This window comes from Triturus cristatus, chromosome 7 (assembly GCF_964204655.1).
Source record: "Triturus cristatus chromosome 7, aTriCri1.1, whole genome shotgun sequence".
Lineage (NCBI taxonomy): Eukaryota > Metazoa > Chordata > Amphibia > Caudata > Salamandridae > Triturus > Triturus cristatus.
Window position 1 is genome coordinate 372,660,734 of NC_140590.1, and position 23,878 is coordinate 372,684,611.

The 23,878-nt window shown below is 43.8% G+C and overlaps 1 long non-coding RNA gene across 1 annotated transcript in view; it reads left to right on the forward strand.

Annotated features, from left to right (window-relative positions):
• Positions 1 to 5,574: 5,574 nt before the first annotated feature.
• LOC146809699 (uncharacterized) overlaps positions 5,575 to 23,878 on the forward strand; it is a 98,030-nt gene continuing 79,726 nt past the window's right edge. Inside the window, exon 1 of the long non-coding RNA XR_014965581.1 lies at positions 5,575 to 5,874. This is a non-coding gene — a long non-coding RNA (uncharacterized LOC146809699). The remainder of the gene's footprint in view (positions 5,875 to 23,878) is intronic.

Genomic DNA, 23,878 nt, shown 5'->3' on the forward strand with positions numbered 1-23,878 from the left:
CGGGGTTAGTACACTTAGGGATTCCGGCCAGAATTATTACATAGGGGGCCGCCTCAGGGGGTAAGTTGACTACATCCTTCCAGCTTGACTTCCCCTGAGTGTTATTGTTAGTTCCCTCCTTAGTACTATGTATATTCAATTCACCAACATTATCCATAGACCTAAGTTGGACAGATGGGCGGTTCTGTGTTGGCTGGGGAGGATCAGCAATAATCTGTGGTAAATTCGAGGATTGTGGCAAGTCCTCTATCTCAATTGCCCCCCTTGCTTCTACAAGTTTAGGGGGAGCACCTAATTTAAAAGCAGACAAAGACGAAGAGTCTAGGGGTTGTATTTGGTGCACATTATCAGTTTTAGGAGTAAAGCTTGCTTTGTTTGTTAAACAGTTAGTGATAAACCCTGTAGCTTTTTTTATTTCTTTAAGCGTATCATTAATAGAGTCAAATCTAGCCAAAAAAGGGTCCAATAAGATCTTTAACGCATTTACTAAGGAGCTAGTTAAGAAATCTGTCTCTCGACCTAGTCCAGCAGCACTGGTAGAAGGGGAAGGGTGTTAAGATATTTGGTCACATCTTAGGGTGGGTAATGGAGTATGGGTTTCGATAATGCCAGGTAATACCTTAGATGGGACCTCGGTTAAGGATTGAGAGGTGACATCAAACCTGGCCTTTTTCCCACCCTTCATCTTCCTCATACTTTTCCTTTTGGGTATCGCCCCCTCCCGTGAACCGTGAGCTGGTCTTAAAGCTATTTCTTTCCCCAGCTCCGGAGCAACAACGGATGCCACATCAGTAGACATCTCTGGAATACATTGGAGGGAATCACGCCGAGAAGTTGAACTAGTTCTTAGGTCCTGGAGAACTGAATCGATCGTTTGGTCGATACTGTTCATTAAGGCAGTGTGGGAATTGTACAGTCTCTCCGGAGATCTTGCAGATGCGAGCAAACCAAGGGAAGATCTCCTAGTACTTTCAATGCCTTCCGAGAGTCGTTGTTCTAACATTAACAGCTCATTGTTAACCACCGAATTAGCCCTGATAAGAAAGTTGTCCAATGTACCTGGGAGCATCGGTGTTGATGCCTGTATTTTCGACCGTGTGGCCATTTTTTCCTCTATGGGGGCCGAGTAGCAAAGAGAAAGGGTCCGGTCCGGTCTTGCCCGTGCTAGAACGGGCTTAAACGGGCCCGCCCTTTGCCCGGGCTTCGCCCCGGACTACGCCCCGCACGCGTCCCGCTCACGCGTAAACAGGGGTCAATTAAATAGTGGGAGGCAGTGGGAGGTGTGGCCGGGAAGAGGATCAGGTGCGGTGGAGAATTGTAAGGCGAGGCACCCTGGGCCTCGCAGTCCCAGCGACAACAGCAACCTCCTGCGATGTCAGCGATATTCACAATTCCCCCACAGTTCCAATGCAGCTCCTCAAGGGAATGGCAGGTAAAAATGATTTTTAAAAACGAAGTCCGCGCCTACGATAATAATAATAACAAAACACCTCACCCGCTGCAGCGATAAATCCGCTGTGCGGGGGTGTCTCTGCCAGAAGAGAATTCAAAGTGCCAGGATAGGTGAGTAAGTAGTTAAAAACACAGTGAAATACAATTTTTTAAAAAGGTTGCAAAAGATCGCTGCTCCCGGCTGTGCCTCAGGAGAAATACGGTGAACTGGACGGCGCTCGTAGTCAGCGCTAGATATAGGCCTGGTGGCGGGGGCGTGGCCAGCGCAGGTGGGCGTGTCCTGCTGGTCGCGGAAATGGCGGCAATAATAATAATAACAAAACACCTCACCCGCTGCAGTGATAAATCCGCTGTGCGGGGGTGTCTCTGCAAGAAGAGAATTCAAAGTGCCAAGATAGGTGAGTAAGTAGTTAAAAACACAGTGAAATACAATTTTTTAAAAAGGTTGCAAAAGATCGCTGCTCCCGGCTGTGCCTCAGGAGAAATACGGTGAACTATACGTATAAAAAAAGTTAAAAAGACAAGTTTCCAAAGGAAATACCTCTTATCCAAATGAAATGAAATAGTCAGTTCTGAAATGGCAATTGTAATCAACAGTATCCTCCACAGATGCTGCCAATTAATCACCTTTTGCACCTGAACCAAAGAGAAGGTCTCATAATATACTTCTGGTTATTTTCTTTTACAGAAAAATACTGTGGGACATTTGAGAAAATGGTAGCAGAGAGATGTCAGAAGATGCAGAGAAATGTTTTAGACTGCTGAAGGTTTTTTGAGCAAAGTAATAACCACAGCGTTTGTTAGTTTTTACATAGATAGGAGCTAATGATGAGACAAGCAAGATATTACATAGGGAGTTCACACCATGAGCTGTGATCTCTAGCTCTCCAGTCGGGACATGTGCAGGAAAGGGTGGCATTGCCAGTTAGATTTAATAGAAAGGTCAAGAGGAGTAATAGATTACATAGAGAGGAGACGGACAAGCAGGCACATTGAGGATGTTACAAGCATCTCCAAACTAAGAATTCTTTTTTACATGGAAAATACAAGAGATAGGGAATTGTATTCTTCGGCAGAAGCATCAGTGGACTTAGCAGTTCCAACAAAATTTGTATCTCTCCTCCAGACTCTTACTTTTCTTGCATATTCTGTTTACTTACATCTACTTCACCCCTCCATGCTGTACCTTTTACCTGATCTCTTCCCAACCTATTACCCACTCTTGCTTGTTCAGCCCCCTCTTACATTCACTTCACTTCTACTTTATCTCCACTTCACCTCTCATCTCTCTCCAAGCATCTGACCTTCTCTCTCAGATTCTGCCATGCTGACGGTCATCTTCCCCCTAAATGCTCTATTCCAGTGTTTCCCAAACTGGGAGCCATGGACCCCCAGGGGTCCGTGACACATTCCCAGGGGGTCCTCAAGTAGCAGTTTTAACAGCACTACAACATTCCTTGTAGAATTAGCAGTATTCGAGCAACAATAAAAGTGTCAAGATAACACCAGTGATTAATGTACCTGCTGGAGAGAGATGAGAGTTTTGTCCAGAGGCAGGTTTGACTTATCTAATGTAGCACAGAGGGTTAATATGCCTGCTGCAAAGAACGTGTACCATGCATTTTAAAAAACAGTATTTTATGTGCATAGGTCAGTGGGTTACTGCTTTTGTCACAGATATTCTTGTGTTACTCTGCAGCTCATAAGAGACAATCATAATCTAGCACAGTGACCTATAAACTGTCATCAAAGAGCTGCTTACACACTGCTTGGTGTAAGTTAGTAACTTATGTTTTTTCCCCAGTCTTTCATTATCTTGATGCTGCTAAAGGGGTTTATTTGGGTGGAAATAGATTTTTATTGTTAAAGTCAATGCTAACAACTGTGTTATGTTCTGAATCCTGAGTTTGTGCTTTTACAGACCAAGCACTCTTTAAAAATGCCTACCAGTATGAATGACATGTGAATCCTACACATTGTAGACCCCTTTGCCTTATGTAAAATTTTCTGTACACTGATTTACACATATGATTCATTGTCTCGATATTTGTGTGATATAAAGTGCTCTGACATCCTACAATGGTATGAGAGATGCTATAAAACAGATGAAATACATGTGACAGATGTGCTATGGAGAAATGAGAGGCACTGTTGAAGGGTGATAATAAGGGACTCATTGAAGAACCCCAACAAAGATTGTTTTTTCCTGGTGCATAGTAAGGTCATCATTTACTATTCTTTAAAAGCTAATACAATTCAATATATAATGATAAATGTGTTGTAGAATGCACCATTGAATCCAAAATTCTTTTTAAGGGAGAGCCTCCCAAAGCCCCCTTTGTAGTGGTCAGGCTCACTCACTGCACTTGGTGTGCACTGTATGAGGACTGGTCTGAAAACATTTGCCAGGGCTGCTTTGGGTTTCCACTCTGGCCCTGGCAGGAGCCTTGTACTGCGTAATAAAAATAGCCATTTAAAAGTCAATAACGGAGATGCAGCACCAACCTTCCCATTACATTTTTCATTTTTGTTGCAAACTCTTTTAATATAAAATACTAAAATCCTTAGTAATTCGAGTCTTTGTTTTGTGTGCACATGTGTGTTTAATTTTTTCGAATTACTCTTTTAATGTTTGAAATTTAAATCATACAAATTGCTGGGGGTCCCCGGCTTCCAGTGGTGAGTCAATGGGGATCCTCAGGAGTCAAAAGTTTGGGAACCACTGCTCTATTCCTTTCCTCTCATCTTCCCTGGCAGTCTCTCATCTTCTCTTGCCTCATCTTTTTTTGATGGGTCTGTCCCTTTTACAACAACCTCTCCCTTTTCCCCAGTGTCTTCTTGCTGGCTCTCCCCCTCTTACATCCAGATCCTACTTCCACACACTGCTCTTTGCCACTCTTTTCACACAGCCTCTTACCATGTATCAGTTGTTCTTCATTCTTAACACCCATCCCTACCCTTCCACTTTACCGCTCCCTGAATATTTTTTTTATATTTTTGCATGGATTCTGCCCCTTATAACATTACTCTCTTTTGCATGCTATTATAGGTTGGGAAGCTCCTGAAAACCGGTGTCCGGACCGAGGCCTGTCTCTGCTAAGCTCAAGGTCTGCTTGGCACCTTTAGCCCAAAATGACCCGATCTTTCACAGGAGGCAATGTGGCAGTGAAATGCAATCAAAATAAGAGGACTCTGTAGAAGCTGTATACAAGTTCCAGGTTTATTCTTAGGAAATAGTTACAGGAGTTGAAGTAGGATAAACAGCATTTTAATCCAAGTAAGTATGTACAGGATAATAAGCCCCACCGGGAGCAGCAACCCTACCAAATAGTAAGTGACTCAGCAGAAATAAATGGTATTAAGCACCTAAATGGTCAATTTCGAATAAATAGGATTGAGGATACTAATCGCTCAACTCCAGCACACAGAATTGAGCACATAAAGGCTCAGCATGATAGTTTAGGATGCACGAAAACAGCAACCCAGCACTATATTGAAGCACAATAATGGCTAAGTAACTCACATCAATCAACGCAAGTAAAGTTTTAACACAACTAATAGTTTAGGACGCATGAAAACAACAATCCCAGCACTACATTAGAGCGCAATAATAGTTAAGAAGTATAGTTTAAGATGTAATAAATACAAACCTATCACTGAAGCATGTCCAAGTCAATAAAAGAAGTATAGTTTAGATGTAATAAATAAGCAATCCCAGCACTAGACATAACATTAGGAAAAACATAGTTAAATCAATATATGCAGCATCTTATAAAATGCTACAAACAAATAAAGAAACAAATTAATTCCCTAAGAGGAGAAATGCATGTTCAAAATAAAGTACTTTGTTGTTGCTGAACATGCCCAGTAGATGGTGCCCTAAGCACAGTATAAAGTACATAGGTAATCCTAACATATCCATTGAGAGAGAAACCACTTTGTAGAAACGTTTTAGATATTTCTCTTTCTTAACTGTGCTGCACTGGTGACAGCAGAAAGAGAAAAAGAATACTGGGAAGAACGTCTGATGTTATCCAGCAGTCTACACAGACAGTAATAATCCATGGTATGCATGTCACCGGGATGGTATAGCTAAACTTCACACCGAGAGGACAAGTGTGAGCAGGACTCCGTGGAAAGCTGCAACACAATCAATGTCACAGATGGCAGCCGAAAGTGAAAAAAAACAACTATCTGCCACTCACCATTGGAACGCAAGTCATGTGGACAGGCCTCTGTGTGATCGAGCAACTGACCTCAGTGAACGTAGAACGCGAGGCACTGTTCTAATGACGCATCCACGGCGTGCGCATGCCAAGAGAAGACAAGAAGGAACGTCACGCCTCTGTCAGCTTGCAGCTCCATGTAATGCAACGGAGAAGAATGCAGATCCAGCCTCCCTCGCGGGTTCTAAGGCTCGAGGTAAGCAGCTCGAGCGCAAATTTGAACTTAAACAAACAAGCGCGGTTTCTGGAGTGATAAAACAAAAAAAGAAATGCGCTCACAGCTGTTTTCTCAAAGTACCAGGCAGGCCTCCAACAATAAAATGCTCACCACTGTTGCCATGGCTACAAGTGCTCAGTGAGGGTTCCGGGGCTCGCACTTGTAGAAAGAGTTTCATGAAAGTTAATCCTTTGGCACAAAACTGATCCTTGATGCAGCGTACATTGTAGATGAGTACGGCCATGTACCCGTTGAATGTTGGAAACATTAGAAGCAGATGGCGTGCTTCTGTGAGTCCGATCAGTAACACATAAACATATACATTTGTTGAAAGTATCGTAAAGTATGTAGCCCAGCCAGTTCAGCAGCGTATGTTTCAATTGGCCATAGGTTATATGTTCAACAGCAGGCTCCATAATTATCAGTAGTGCCAGAGCTTTTTATGAATGGCTTCTTGGAACTGTTACATCAAATGCCCTGGGCAGAGGCTGTCTGATGACCTCAGATAGCGGCTCTAGCTACCAACAAAGGGGCATATCAACAACAACCGGCGATAATTAATGCTCAGCGCTCTTAGCGTGAGGATAATTATCGCCGGCTAGCGTGAATTTTTATCGCTGAGATAGCGTGCTATTAGCAACGCTTATCTCAATAGCGATAAAAATCTACACGCTAACAGGCTAACGTGAGATTATCGCTGGAAACCCAGCGATAATCACACGTTACCTTGTTGATACGGACAGGCAAATTTAGCCATGATATCCTCCTTCCATAGGATATCATGGCTAAGTCTGAAAAATACCAGACGTAAAAAAGCAGCGTTAACCGCGGTTTGCGCTGCTTTTTTTGTCTCTAACAGGGTTAGCGACATTCTTGATAATAGGAGAAATGTCGCTTAGCGACATTTCTCCTATTATTTTACTCTGGAACGCCCCCTTTGCATCTCATTAGAGATGCAAGGGGAAGCGTAGAGTAAAAGGGTGCTAACATGCAAATTTGCGTGTTAGCACCCTGTTGTTGATAGGGCGCTAGTTTTATCTCTGCTTTTTTGGCTTTTAAAGCCAAAAAAGCAGAGATAAAGCCCTTGTTGATATGCCCCAAAGTCTTTAAACACCAAGTTGCACATATAGCGCAGGCACAAAGAGGACAGTCAGCAGCAACACAATTGCACACGAAGTAAGCTGACTCACCAGCAGTAGGGGTAAAGATGAACCCTTTAATTTGTCCTTTAAGTTTGCGCTAGTGTCCTTTCCAGATGATATACAAGTTAAATTACTTCTGCAGTGGTTGAGACAATGCCCTGGGGCTGAGGCTGTCCGTTGGAACCAGACACCGGTGGGGCTCCCAGGGGCATTTTCATGAAGTAGTCTTAAAATAGGTTCAATTAAAAGTACACTTACAGTCTTTTGTTTTCTTTGTGGTAAAGACGATTCCTTCTTTAATTCCAATAAAATCCTCTTATTCCAAATGGGTCCTTTTGAGCTCGTTGCCAGTGTGAAATTCAATAAAAATAAGATGACTCTGTAGTAGCTGTATCCAAGTTCCAGGTTTATTCTTAGGAAATAGTTACAGGAGTTGAAGTAGGATAAACAGCATATTAATCCAAGTAAGTATGTACAGGATAATAAGCCCCATCGGGAGCAGCAACCCTGCTGCTCAGCCTCGTGCATAAACTGACAGGTACACTTAAACATACACAGAGGGAACATTCCATGACATCACAGAGACTGGCTGAGCAGCAAAGTACAGGACACAAAGAAAGGACAGAGTAGAGAAGGAGGCAAGATACCACAGTGGCCTAGTGGCTACAGTTGCCCACCATGCATCATTGGGAGCCATGCATGAATCCCAGCCTCGACTCAGCATCCTGTGAATCCAGGCAAATCTCTATGTTCGAAGAAAAAAAAAGTCAACGTAGTCTGCGTCTTTGTAAAGCACTCTCATTTCCATGGCCAAGGTTCGTGATATGTAAAACTGCCCAAAATAAAATATGGACCATGCCTGTCACCCAGGCTCTAGTCTCATCCTCTAAGAATTAAAGACGCAGCACTAATTCAATGTGTCCTCATGTAACGCAACTGGTGCTATGTAAAGCGCTCTGATAACCGATACCTTCGGGTCAAGTTTGCGCTATATAAAACTTCGTAAAATAAAAAATAAAAAAAATAAAAATTAAGCTATAATGTCATAAAGATATATCAATTTAATGGCTGAATACCACCGTGAAAAACTGGAAAATCTAGGATCAATTCCAGCTTCCCTGCTCAACCAAACTCTGTGATCCTAGCCAAATGCTTTATTTTACCAACCTCCATTTTGTTCACGATCACACACCAGAGCACATTCAAATGCATGCAGTCAGGGTCTGTGCTGTAGAACACCTCTTGTTTTCGATGCGATAGACTATAATTTTGCTCCATGTTTAATAAGACTCAAGCTCACATATACGATACACATGAACCCTGACATGCCTCCTAGTCAGGGACACGGAAATTATGCAATTTTGTGGTCTATGAATTTTCCGCATACTAATGGATTTGCCGCAAAAAAGTCATCTTCTGCAATATCTGCAGCTTCTAACAAAAAAAATAATTTCTACCTCAAACAGATACAAATCCGCACAAACTTACTAAAATCGCAGCAACGCTTGTTGCTGAACAGTGGAAAGATTTTCGCAAAGGTTGACTGGTCAGCTTTCTCTTGCTTATTACTGTATTTGGGTGTTCATGAAACCTTTGCCCAGATAGCAATAACATGGTAAAAATGACAAAATAATGAGGTAATACTATCACAAAATATGCCACATAATATGTGTTAAAGAAGTATGCTTTTCTAAATTTTGAGGACTACATCTCCCTTTCCGCCTACCTAGGTGAGTAGTGCCCATTGGTGAAAGGAAATGATTCTTTTGTTGAGAGCCCTACAGGACACCCTGCTTTATATTCATGCACAGGCAGGGCTAACCTCACACTTAAGGGTACTTCCAGTACCCATCTAATCGGTGTTGTCATGCAGTTGCAGTGATTAGTTTTCTGAAGTCCTATCAGTCCATGTCTGTGAGGTCCAGGGAAGGGTGACCCACTCTCCTCTGGCCTTGCAGTGCTACATCTCTGCGGTTCCCTGGTCCTAGTAACAATGCAGACTTCTGAAAGGCCGTGCTCTGGTGCAGGGCCAATGCCTATTGCCGGCCCTGCAGTAGACAACAGTAGACAGTCCTTGCTCTATTGACCCTGGAAGAAAGGGTGCTGCACCACCCCAAAATAAGCATGCTGGAGTTCAGAAGATGAACGAGTAATAAAGATGCCTGGAACTTTTGTTTTTATTTTGTAGCATTTGCTATGTGTTCAAAGACAGAAGTCAGGCTATAACTTGTGACAAATTGCACCTTATTCTTTAACATGAAGATTGGTGTTTACTTTTCTTTCTCTGACTGCAAATGTAAACTATCAGACAATCTTGCTGGGAGACAGTAAGTGTGAGTGGAAAGACTGTAGGATATAATCTTTTTTCTAACAACATTAAAATACGTGTAAAGGAACTGTACAAATAATTAAAAATATATCAGAAGTTAGGAAAGCATAAATTAAGCACTTTTTTGTAATTCTGAAGTGTGATGGAAACAAAGATTTTAACAGAATCAAAACAAATCAAGAGTCTTTACTAGGTGATGTGCAAATGATAAATATTTGCTGAGACCTGATTTCCACATATTATCGTTTGTACATGTCTTCGCGCAAACCCATATATTTTACTTTCTTTGGAGCACTGGCACTGGATATGGAGGGATGTAGTCCCTACCGGAATTTTGTGCTCCCCGCTGGATCCGTCACTTTTAGTTAGCTGACATAGCAAAGCACAGCACGCACTAGCAAAGCATACCTAGCATAGATTAACCTTCATAGAATAGGTAAAGGGTCTTACTACTTTTTAAAATAAATTCCACTCTTATAATATCTTAGACAAAAGAGTTCACAAATCTCTTGCAATAGTATACAATTCTCACGCTTATAACCAATAGGAATCAAGCAAGAAGCAACTGTTGCAACGAAATATATTTAAAGATATATGATCTAAATATATGGAGTTCAGGAGTTCTCAGCATCTGTTCTCAGCACATGAAATGTTGCATAGTAAATCGTACAGGGACAGTTTCTCTCGTCCTTTCATAGGTACATTCTGCTATCACGGCTACTACCGTTTATTTAGTCAGCTAATGAGATTTACGAGTCCTTATCATGACACAGAATAAACAGAAGCTCTGATCACGTGTTAGAGTGAAACACCATGGTAAAGATGGCTGCAAAGGTCTAAGTTGTCCCAGGCTAGCACTACACAGGTTACCAAGGGAGATTAAAAAACAGTTCATAACAATTCATAACAATCCGCGTTCACATACATGGTAAACAGGAAAACTACTAGAGTGTAACTTTTTTTGCCATTTCAATGGAAAGTGTGCTGTAATGACAGTGGTCAACTTTAGTTATATATTTGGGACAGTGTGCTTCAAATGTACCACCAGCTACATGCCCAACACCACTCTCCTTCTGAGTAGGCATGGCTCAGTTGCTATACTTGCTGCTTTTGTGACACTGGGAGCCAAATTGACCAATTTCTCATGCAGCGCCGTGCAGCAGCCGCATATGCTGCGCTGCATGAGAAGGAGAGAGCGGTTGAGCACCAAATGTACTGAAATATGCCACTCTAATCCCCGCCCCTCTCCCCAGAACCTGCACTGAAATCAGCTGCCGTGTGCCACAGAGACACCTTTGCGGCGTAGTGCAAGGGTGTCTCCGTGAGTCAAGCATAGGTTTTTTACTGGAAAGATACCCCTCCAGTCTAAAATACTATGCAAGACTAATTTTAAACATTTTCCCACTTTGCATGTGTATTGCACTGTACAGCACACATACAAAGTCGTAAAAGAAGAAAAAAAGCATTTCTCCTTCACAGCGCCTGGTTGAAGGGTGCGCTTTTTTCTGATGCTAAACATGGTCCACTTTATTTAGTAATTTGGGGTTAGCATCAGAAACCTTGGATGGTTGCATGGGAACGCCCATGCACCACCCATGGTACGCCCCCTTTGTGGTAAGTAATGCAAAGCAGCGCAATGCACTGTTTTGCATTACTTTCACGTTATTTCCAGTGCTAACCAAGTTTGGCACTGGAAAGAAAGTCTGACCAAAAGATTTTGAGCTAATTTGCATCACTTTTGTGACATTGTATACATATTGTAATCATGTGTTACATCATCTTCCATCAGTTACTTATATCTTCTTAGGATGGTCTGATCAGATATGGGGAATGTCAATATAGACAATAAATTCACTGTGGCCTAATCGCTTAAGGGCTGTTAAAAGGTGGACTCATTACTTTTTCTAATGATGCCATGCCTCATCTAGCAATGCAGATTTAAAGATTAGTTATGGTGCTTTTTAGACCTCACAACCTTGGTGTGGTTTCACCTTAACTTTTTGCCTTCTGACCTCCTGTTTTGCTGACTTTGTTTTTCTGGCCTTCGGACTCTGCGTGATGTACCACTGCTACCAGTGCTAAAGTGCTTGTGCTCTCTCCTTAAAACATGATAAGATTAGTTTATACTCAAATGGCATATTGAATGTACCTGTAAGTCCCTAGTAAAGTGCCGCTACCTGTGCCCAGGGCCTGTAAATTAAATGCTACTAGTGGGCCTGCAGTACTGATTGTGCTACTCATTTAAGTAGCACTATAAAAATGTCTCAGGCCTGTCATTGCAGCCTGTGTGGGCAGTTTTTTAACTGCCACAAAGTAAACCTTTTGCCAGGCCCAAACCTTCCTTTTTAATACATAAACGCCACCCCTAGGGTAGGCCCTGAACAGGTACTCAGTTAATATTTGGTATCTTTAGGAGTGTAACAATAATCCTAGCTTATGGTGAAGTTGGATTTTAAATTATAATTTTGAATAGGTCACTTTTAGAAAGTTGGCATTTTCCTGCCTTAGACATTTGGTGCCTGCAGCAGGTCTCTGGGTCACATGACCTGGGGGTGGGTAACAGTTGGGCTTTGTGTATTCCTCCTAGACATCCACACACAATAGGGAGCTTAGGTGTGCCTGGTTAGGCCATCACTGGCATGAGGGGATGGTGGAGGTGAACTCAGCCCTACTTACACTTAAAAAGGCTGTGTCCTGACTTCCTCTCCCCCACAAAGGCTGCATAACCCCCGTAGTTAGCTTGGAGGCAGAGCACATGCCTCTAGAAGCTCCTCCCCACTTCAAAGGCACAATTGGGTATAAATACTAGACCTCAGACACCAACTCTTCAGTACACTTGTGGACCTGTGGATACTCTGCCAGGAGGAAGGACTATTGCCCTGCTGAAAGAACTGCCACTCTTCTGGACTGCTGCCCTGTTGGCTGACCTGCTGCCCTCTCGTCTGGGGAGAAGGACTGGACCGGCATCAATTGAACCCAGAACCCCCTCAAAGGATGGTTAGCTGGCCTCCTGATCTGAAGTCTCAGGGACGCAAGGGGTTTCCAACAACTTGCACCTGCACTCTGCCATCTGTGAATCTACTCTGTCAAGTGGTGCCACCCAGTTCCTGACCTTTGGAAGTGGGCTTAAGGTGCTTTGCCTGAGCATCAGACTCACCTCAGCCTCACAGCTCACGGAACTGACACATCTCCTCTGCTACACGGCGCAACCCGAGCAGAACTGACGCATCTCCATTGCTACGTGGTTTGGAACCATCGTAAAGACCAGAATCCCCGCCGCAGTCAGCAACACCTTCAGAACCGTCGCTGTGCAACGCATCCTCGGGAAAGGCCCTCGGAACCGACACATCACCTCAATTGTGCGCCGCATCCTTGACACCGGACTTGCCGACGGAATGGCTCCTCCTTCACACAGCACTGTCGTAAGAATGACTGAATTTGATGAACTTTGGCGCCTGATTTTGAAATGGTTTATCGTGAGACATAGAAACAAAGAGAACTTATGGATAAGGATGAGTTTGGTAGAAATACTATACCCCCCCCACAAAGTCCGACACACCTCTATAATGTACGGGGTGCTAGACTCCACAAGCAGCTGAAATGCTGAAAAGTTTGGCTTGGTCTGACTTCGGAAACTGACTTGCATACTTCCGGCAAAGGCACGTAGAATAGTCCACCTTTTCTATTCCTTCAACATGGATTTCTGACATTTACAATGAACTGCTCTCCACTGCACTGCAGAATGGTTAATATTAGTATCAAATGGTTAATATTAGAGGCACCTATGAAGGAGCTGTGCAAAAGATGAGGATATCTTTCTCCCTTAGCCTCCATAGTCATATGTAGCCACGAGTTGCTGGAGCCATGTCTGACAAATGTCTACTGATTGCTCGGATTGTTGCCTGGCTTGCTGAAGGCATGGATTTCACACTGAGCATTTTGCTAAGGCGGAAAATGGTGGGTAAGCTTTGTAGCTGCTGTTGTGCAAACGTCGCCATCCCCCGTATCTGTCACAGTATCAAATATATAATAAACACGTTTCCAGGCACGGTGGAGCAGCAAGGCACGTTTTCTGGCATGGACCTGTATCTCTGATGTAATGAGAACATTCTCCGATCGCTGGAGACTTTCCTACCATCTGGTGCCTAGGAAGTTGGGCCAGTATCTTCATAGCGTTGAGTAATGCTGAGTGCATTGCAGCAGCCACAGCCTTTACAGAGAAATGTTCTGTAGAGGGAGCCCATGCTAAACACAGCACTAGTTAAAGAAAGTTCTGTGGAACCGTACATTACAATGTGGACAGTATGAGGAGCACTCTTGCGCGAATCAAGCAAGCTGGGAACCTTGTTAACCTTTAGGTCTGCTCTCCACGAGGACTTATTGGAATTGATGCACCGTTTAGATGTGTATTAAATTTCCAATAAACTTTTACCTGAAATGCTAAGCTTGACTCTCACTTCTCCCAATGCTTTAACTTTGACTTCACCTACTTAAACGCAGCTTCTGTGAGTTTCCAATAGCAAGTCACAATCAATTGAGATATGTAGTGTGGCCATGTGAGATGTTCCTTGTGCATTTTATTCACTATTATTATCATGTATATTATGTAAAGCTCATGGCTACCTACCAAATGTTTCCCAGCGCTAAGCTCCTACGGCAAAGGGTCACTCCAAAGTGTAATCACAAACAGAAGAACAATTTAAGAGAAGTTGAAGATGGAAACAGCCAGGTTTTTTTTAGTTTCCTGAACATCTGGAATGAGTACCAATCTTTCAGTGTTGAAGGCAGATTGTTCCAAAGTCTTGGTCTGAGGTAAGAAAAACCTCGACCTCCATGGCGAGATTTCCTGATTCTAGGAATTACGGGTTGGAGACATAACCATAACCACAGGCCACAGTTGGGAGCCCCAAGGGGAGAAGGGTTACTCGCCAGCAAGACTTCTGTCTTGTCTCCATTCAACTTTAAAAAGTTGACATTCATCCAAGAATGAACTTGGATGAGACAGGAGTGCAAGGTCAGCACATTCTGATTATCCTTTGATGATAGAGATGCCACAATTTGTGTTTCGTCCACATATGAGCAAGGTGTACGGTCACAGATTTCCACTATCTCTGCCAGTGGTCTGACATGTAGATTCAAAAGCAGAGGGCTCAAGGTAGATCCTTCAGGCACGCCAGAGGTTAAGCAATGTGATTTTGAACCATGTTGGTTTATATTTACCTGAAAGGTGTGATCCTGCGGAAAGGATTTTAGCCACAATAAAGCAGTGCTTTGTATTCGCATTTTCTCTAACCCCTGTGTCAGCACAGAGTGATTAACAGTATCAAACGCTGCACTGAGATCTAACAAAATCAGTGCAGCAGCTCCGCCTGCATCAAATTGAACTATCCTTCTCTATATACACGCTCAGGGATCTGCTCCATTTTGGTCTGGAAGTTCTTTGTGATTCTGATCAATTGTGATTGAAAGCAATCCCAGTAATCAATAATTACTCAACTGAAGTAACTCGAGTGCACGGTGCCTCTTCTAGAAACAGCACCTACCATTTTAACCTGTACTTGGTGTTGCCCCTAGCAGTGCATAAGGCTAATTTCGGTGGTACTATTGACTATCAACCACCATAATATCGTGGTGCAAGAATACTGTGGACAGAATTTGGAGGGACAAAATATAGAAATCTAAGTGCATATAGGAAAGTATAGATTTACTGTTCCTAACTCCACATCTATGTATCTTGAAGATATACCCTCTAGGTACATATATGTGGAGTTAGTTATGGAAAACCTACACTTACTTATCTGTTGATATTTTTTTCAATATTTTATGCTTATTGTGCAATATTCTGGAGTCGATATTCAGGGTGCACACCGCTGATTTCTAATGTTTGGAGTTGTGGGGGGAGGAATATAATGGTCAAAATTGGTGCAAAGACAGCACAACACAGTCTGTGTACTCGCCAGTCTCACTCACTCCTCAGTACTAGGACACAGTTGTGGGTCCCAACACAAGGTGGAGAAATCTTCCAGGTCATTGTTTGTAAACCTAGTCTACAGATGAAGAGTACTGAGAAGAAGCAAAGTGGATAACTTTACGCTCTTCTGGCATCGATCATGAAATACTATTTTGTTGAGCCAATGTGCCTGCAATGGCGGTCTGTTCAGCAAGTTCTTGTACTACCCAAGTTAATTCAACTGAACTCTCCAATGTCAGGTTACGAGTAAGGATTTATGGTCCCAACATGCTCTCATTTGCAAAACTCCCTACATGGAAGAGGAATTATGGATGCCCAATATTTCGAAATCAGTTCAGAGGTCAGTGAAGGACTTGAGGATACTTCCATTTGTTGCATGTACTCTTAATCTCTTAAGTCTCTTGGATGCTGCTGGCAGATGTTTCCTGCTCCACGCAGACAAATCAGCCATCACAACGTAGGACTAAGGCGCCTTGAAATGTTAATGTACGCGTCAAACGATGTCATTATGAACATCTGAGGAGATCTACTCTCTCATGAAACACCTCCTGAATTGATAACATAAATAATAAAAGGTCTGAAGCACGATGAGGGTGGGACCCTGCTTGCCGGATGGGACATGCGCCTGGAATTGAAATGGCGGCGAGCTTCCTGTGGTCGCACCCTTGATAATTGCCCGAAGCGCAAGGTCCACAGTTGCCTTGATCCACTCTGTGTGAAGAAAGGTAGTGAGGCTTAATCCACAAGCTAATATTGGTGCTACCCTGTAGATGCGGGGGAGTAGGAAGTTATGTGTCATGCTGCGGCGCTTGCCAATCTTGGAGCACTATTTACAGCAGCAATACCAAGAACTGGCTGCGAGCAGATTTGCCTTACAGCTGCTCAGAACTTGATGCTAAATATCTGCCTAATGTTAATTAACGCTAGGAAATAAAAAGTCAATGAAAACTTTGTCCTGGAGCTTCAGAGGTCCTCTTGCCGGCTGAGAAGGAGGCCATCGATAAAAAAAGAGGGTACCCTTGCCTTTTTATGCTGCCTTGTGTTTGCTTTACTTTAAAATAGGCACCATGAGAGCACGGTTTATGCTTTGGCACTATAATCTTATTTAGAATGGATACAAAAACGTTGTTTGGTTTGATGGGGAGTCCCTGGCATAGTACAGAGTCTGGTGATGGCTCACAATATTAACAATACGAAGCATCCATGTGCTTGCCCCTGCGCTGGTTCACAATTGGCTGCCATGCACCAACGCAGGCACCCTTGCGTCATGTTGAAAGGATGCCTGCATTGCGGTATGATTGTTTTTGTGATGGAAGGGGCACCTTCCTGCACAAAAAAAAAATTTGGTGGCATTTTCATCTTTCTACGCTTGCTGCCGAATACAGCACAGATACAAAGAGGAAAACACGAGGAGAAATATAAAGCATTCCCCCTCTTTGCCCCACTCCTACGCCTACCCCGGGGAGGAGTGGGATTCCTTACTCATTCCCAGGTTTACTAAACATTGTAAATCTGGGATTGTGTCCGGTTCCATGAATATTGCGTGGGAACACCATGGAACGCCCCTTTCACGCAGATTAATGCATGACGGGGTCCATATTTACAAGGCCTTGAAAAGTCACGCAGGGTGACTTGACGTGGCCTTGTAGATGTCGGCTAGCCACTTGTGCCACCGATGAGTCTAAAAAAGTAACGCACCAGCGGTGCATTGGGCTTTTAAACAAGGCCCTATGTTTGTTGCTCAATTAAGGACTGGTCAACAGATACAATTTCTCGAGAAATCAGTATTTCAGTGAACGTTTACAGTAGATTCAGCATCATATCACTATAAAGTTTTTAATTGGTGTCCCCAGTCTTGAGCAGGGAGGAATAGTTGTGTGCTTTAATGATATGATATAGACTTGCTCTTCAAAGCTCACACTTCTATTCCTAGTCTGACAACACATTACCATAATAAACCCTTGTGTTCTTGGCCCTATGACCCCTTCCTTCCAACAGGTGGGTTATTCTCAGCTTAATATACCACTATGTGCCATGCCAGTGCCAGGGCCGGACTGGGAACCACAACCGGCCCTGGCAAAGTGCTCCGCTGCCACCCCCGGGATGGGGGGGGGGGTGCCGCCGAGCTCTTTGCCAGGGCCGGTTTTCGGGCGATTTTGTTACAGGGCCGATTTTGCAGCTAAACGGCCCTGTAACAAAAACGGCCTTAGGGGCCCAAAAACGGCCCCCACCCGCGCGGTGCACCGGTGGATTGCCCGGTGCCCGCTACGGCCAGTCCGGCTCTGGCCAGTGCACACAGTGGGGCTCCATCTCGGGTGCGGGCTTCGCCCTCGTCTGTGCCTCAGCCTCACCTACCAGCTGAGATTCAATAGGTACGGACAGGGAGGAAGACTCATGGTGAGCAGCATGTCCTTACATCTACGGTCCACCCCCGCTTCTTCGAAAGCATGTAAAAGACCGAGAGGGGGTGGGAGAATGAATCCAATTCAGAAATATTCATGGTTGCCCCCATGAATAGTAGGTAGGTGCAAGGCTAAGAGTGCACCGATAGAGATCCAGGCTGGGGAACAGGTCCTTACTTGGCTCAGGTTCTAGTGCCGCTTTGAACCATCATCCACATAGGGCAGAGGTCTTCAAACTTTTGGATGCCGAGACCCCCCTGTCAACATTTTGAGGCGTAAGGACCCCCTCCTGACAAAAATGTCTAAACCTGTTGACTAAATTGCATGGGATGAAAATGTAAATGAGGTTATGTGATGCCGCGTATTTTGGGATAGCATTGCTTCATTATTTTGATGTTTGTTACACACAGTAACGCTGAGGAAAGATTTCACCCAATCAGTACCCATTTATAACCAAAATACAGCAATTATCATCAGAAAGATTTCAAGTCAACCTTTGTGAAGGGCCTTCCACTCTGCAGCAATACGTGCTGCCACATTAGAAGCTCACCTGGCCCTAACCGGAAGAAGCATGGGTCACTTAAAACCCTGGCAGTTTTGTGTAGAGTTAAGCCGTTTACCCACGCAGCTTTCCTCTCACCCCCTCCCTTCCATCCCTCTCTCCTCTCCTAACCCCGGATCCCTCTCTCACTTTGCAGGTCATTTTCTTTCACCCCTTTTTACAACTTCTGAACTCTCCCCATTCAACCTCTCACTTCACCTTTAATCACCTCTTGACATTCTGTCCTTTCACTGCCCTCATCTCTAACAGTCTCTCACATTTATCTCATGGCCTCTCTGGCCCTGTCACCTCCCGTGCCCCTCAGCACTTCTCATTCACCTCGTCTCTTCATTCAAATTTTTGTCTATTTGTATCTTACACCTCTCCAGTCCCCCCATTCCTCTTTCACATGTCCCCTTTGTTCTAACAGAAGCCCTCACCTTTGGATCACACTCACTTCTTGCGTGTCCACACTTCTCTTCGGCAATTCACATTTCTCCTCATCCCTGACCTCTTCAATCAAATTCTCTCACTCCCTTGCTGTCCTCTCTCATTTTGGGTGCGGATGCAAGTTCAGAATGGGATGAATGAATGTATGATTACTGATGGGCTTGTTTGAGTGAGTTGCATATTGAGTAGTGAGGGGGACAGGTGAGTGAAGTGTCACATGAGTGCAGGATGAGTAGTGTACTCGTGTACTCGTGTGACTGCAGGTTGAGGTATAGTGTGAGCAGGACAAGTGCATTTTGAGTGCAGAGTGATCACTGTGAGTGCAAGGTGAGCGGGTGAATGGTGCAAGTGCATGGTGATCAGTGTGAGTGCATTGTGATCGCTGTGAGTGCAGGGTGAGCGGGTGAATGGTGCAAGTGCATGGTGATCAGTGTGAGTGCATTGTGATCACTGTGAGTGCAAGGTGAGCGTGACAATAAAGGGCGAGAATGAGGAATGAGTTGTCTGAATGCAGGGTGCATTCCCAGACCCATGAAGTAACTCAGCATGTTATTGACGGGGGCGTAGACTTTAAGATCTAAGTTAAACTATTGCGGCATTAATCGGGGATCGAGGGTGAAGGAAATAAATAATGTGCTGATCCTGCAACAAACTTCCAGTCCTATGGTTAGGGTTACCAGCAGATTATTTTGATGGCCCAGTCGGTACAAAAAAAAGCAGTCACCTAAAGCGGTATTTTCAGCGCTTATCTGTGCATACTTCCCAGGGCCGGCTTTAGTGCTGGTGGTGCCCTGTGCAACAATGTTTGTTGGTGCCCCCCAATGACCACCCCCACCACGGATTCTCTCACTAGCACCCTTTAACAGTGACCAAGTCTCCATAACCCCACACTCTCAGATGCATTGAATTAGTTATATAGTGCCACACATACCAGTGTAGGGTGTCCGAGCACTTTGCATCACACACACATTACACAGAGACAATCAATCATAAGTGTGTAAATCAGTGTATAGGAAATGTTACATAAGCCAAAGGACTAAAAGTATAGGAGTCACATGTCATCCATACTGGTAGGCAGTATAGTTCAAGAGTGCTTGGTGTGGAGAAGCACAAACTCAGAGTCGAAAAAGAAACAGCATAGTTGGGAGTTTCCTTTAATAATAAGAATTGATTGCTAGCCAAATTAACCCTTTTTGCAACATTAATCAATGGTCTAATAATGTATTCTTTGTAGTGTGCATGCTGTTCTAGGATGAAAGTTAATAGCTCACTATTCTATATTAGGACTTTAAGTTATAAATTGCAAGTAACAAAAGGATGTCTCTTTTGAAAGCAGTAACCTGCTGATCTCTTCACATCATATGCACTCTGTAATCTACTTGGTACACGTTCTTTGCAGCAGGCATATTAACCCTCTGCACTAACTTCACCTAAGTCAAAACCTCAACTATACAAAATTCTGATCTCTCTCCAGGAAGATCATTAATCACAGGAGTTATCTTGACATTTATGTGAGGCCTGGTTTGCCGGGGAAAGAAACGCTGCAGCATGTGCTTCAAAAGCACAATAAACTTTCACTCACGGCGCCCCCAGGAAGCCAACTTTGTATTCCTTTCCATGAAATGCATTCTCACACTACGGCAGTGAATGTAAAATCCAAATGTAAGGAATAGGCACAGTGGGGACCCAGGGGGTACTGGAACCAGCAAAAAAACCTAAGCCTCTGTAACCAGTTTACAAAGGCATGTTAAATGGTCTTTAAAGACCTGTGAAAAAACACGGGGGTCCTGGAGATAGGAATCCAGACACTGCCCAGCTGAGCCCCCAGCAGCTCAAGTTTCACTGCAGCAGCCCGGGCTGAGACACGACACAGGACGGGGGAAGTGTGGGGCCTGGGCAGAAGTGTGACTGGGAAGGCGCGACCCCCTTTGCATCACTCCACGGCCCCCCTGGGGGTCGCGCCCCACAGTTTGAAGACCCCTGACATAGGGGCACACATAGCCTCATCATCGTTTCACGAAGGCTGCCACTGCTCTGAGGATCTTCGAAAAGGTCCTTGGGTAATAAAAGTCCCAACAGGAGTATCTTGAACTGCTGAGTATAGCCTGCCACAGACCGCCGGCATTTCATAAGAGGTCCTCTGGGGGATGTGGGAATAGACATCTGTGAGGTCCAAAGCACAAAGCCAGATCCCAATCAAAGAGTCATCTTAAAGGCCTGAAGGAGAAACTCAGTCCTAGCGTGGTCACAGAGTACACTGGTACCTTTGAGATCCGCCTCCAAGTGCAAGGACACTATTGAGCCTCTGCTGACGAATGATGGCGATGAAAGCAGGGTTGGCGCAGAGCAGGAGGTTTGGTTTTTTCCACAGAAGAGGAAGCATGGATGATGCCTTCAAATGGATTCTATACCATTGTTTTCCCTACACGCTCTTTGCCGGTCAACGTGATTAATAAGGTAGTCCTCATGCACTATTTATTTCTATTTCAAACCATTCCCTGGTACTTGATAAGAATATGTTTAAATATTTTGAATTCCACCATTAGTTGTTTCAACTGAACTGGTAACAAAATTACTTTTTCTGGCAGCATCTGGGTAAGACATAAGAAACAAAACTAGACTCTGTACAGCTGTCCTTTGTACTAGTCTATGGTGTAAACCTTTCAGCACCAAACTGAGCATGAGCAGGCTAAATGTCTGGCCTCGTGCAGGCCAGGTAAGAACCCCTATGTTTGGGTGAGCCTTTGAGCAAACATTCCATGGCCTTTCAACTCTCCTGTTCCTTTTGGGTTCCAGGCCGCACTGTCTGGAGGGACATTCAAGACCAGGGCCTAAGTCATATGGGAAGGAAGGGCCTGTTAGTTCTTCCTTTCACTTGAGCCTTCATCTTCTCATTCCAAGTCAGGTGGAGCAGAATTACCTCATGGTCTTCTGCTGCACCTGATTCCAAGTGGCTCGGATTTTTCTCTGCCAGTTCTGGCAGGTATGGGAGAACCAGACATGATGCTTTGGCTGCAGCAGGCAAGCCTCTGTCCCAATCTATTTCTCTGACAAGTGGACAGGAAGGAGCATACAATGCTCCCCCTGCCAGAAAACACGTTGCCATTCCCTCCCGGTGTCCCTTGCTCACCCCCACGCCACCCAGAGTTCCCTGCATACATTTACCACCTGCTGTATGCATTACACCCCACAGAATTGGGAATTCATTTGGGTGTCATGGTGGTAAAAAATGGTCCCACAATGTAATTCTGCATTTAATCAGATGCAGTTTGTAATTCCACAGTACTGTGCAAATTTAGCACACAGTAACGGTAACACCGCATACGATAATACCACACCCCGGTAACATGCAGCTCAGAAGCAGGGCCTTGGGATTCCAGAAGATGGATCTCTAAGAGGGGAAGCACTTCAAGTCACCCCTTTCTTTTGATCCAGAACTGCTCCAATGAAGCCCCATCCATGAAAGTAGTGCTGGCCTGTTGCCCTTCACTTGCCGACCTGAGCTGATGGAGCTTATAGTACTGTCGAAAGGTATACGGTTAATTCTTTAGGATGGAAAGCTTTTACCAGCCTGTTGCCGAGGGGTGGGTTTGTTGCCATTGGTCTCACTATCCCGCAAGCACCCATGTAGGATCAGGGACTATCTTAAACCTCAAGCATGCACGAGGCAATGTGTCCCCAGGCAGCACCCAACACAAGAGCAATAGAATAACATTTCAAGGAAATAATTCCTCCAGTCAGAAATAAAATGAAAACCATGATTTCTTAAAATAATTTGGGTGCAATACAGAAGGCAACTTGAAGATCCATAAAAATCACTACAGGGAATTAACTAACATAAGGCTCAACCAAATGCAGCAGGAAAAGACATGAAGTGAAGGCAAAATTATTCTAAGTCAAAAGCATAAGATGAACCAACAAGGGCTCTGCCTCTCAAGTCAGGGAGTCAGAAGACTGGCTCGCCTCCAGATGTCATGGCTCACATCAGCAAATTCACCACAGATGCAATGGAAATCGCAATGTCAGTATGTGGTGATAGGTTGACGAATCACAGTTCAGGATTATACAACGTCACATAATGCCACCATTCTAGCACTAACCCCTTACTGAATATGAATAGGAGCCATTTTAACATACTGTCATTGGAGGTAAAAGTACAAACTGGTCACAAAACAATGGAATTCCCACATAATTAATATACTACGATATAAGCAGGAGGAGCCTTGAAAATTGCAAAAGGCATCCTCCATGTTTCAATAGCTACAGCCTGTCATTACAGAGCATTTCAACTGTGTACATATTATGTGTGTTGACAGAATAAGAAGTGAAAATAAACATTATGGCTGCAACAGGAAACAATATGGAGTCGAGGCCAAGGTCGTGTCAAGTTTATGAAAATAGAGTTTTGTAATGTGCAGTGTTTTTATTTTAGTGTAGAATTGTATATAATGTTGTGAATACATTTTATTAAATGAAAATCAGCTCTCTTACTATTTTCACCCCGGCTGCTACAGAACACCAGTTTGACTTTAAGCGCTGAGTGCCAGATTCATGAAAATAAGCGTAACTTACGGAAGGTGTTCGTATATTACTTATTAAAGAATCTTTCACACTCTTAAATCCTATTCTCCAGTTGGACGAAATAGGAGTAAGGGAATAGCACTATAAAAAAGGACTTATAACTTTTCTTAACTCCAGGTATGGTATCCTTTAAAACTGCATGATTTCCTTTCCAGATTGAAATATGTTTTCTGAACATCTCTTCTCCTTCAACCCTTATGAAAACTATAGTATTTAGTGCATGCCCCTACACTTTCTGCAGAAATGGAACCTGGATTATTCCAGTGTAACGTAAATATTTTTAAAATGTAGGCTATACATATACATTTGTCTATTAACAAACACTAAGTTGGACCTTTGTGGGTGATCACATTTGTAAGCTCCTCTTCAAAATACATAGCATTTCCCACTAGGGTTACTGAAGTGTAAAACCATGACAAGACAGAAGTATTGATCTTCGGGAAGAACACTTTCGTATGGGACCACAGCTGATGGCCAGCAGAACTCAGACAAACACCCACCACTACAAAGCATGTACGCAACCTCGGCTTCATCCTTAACAGCGAACTGACCATGAAACAACAACTC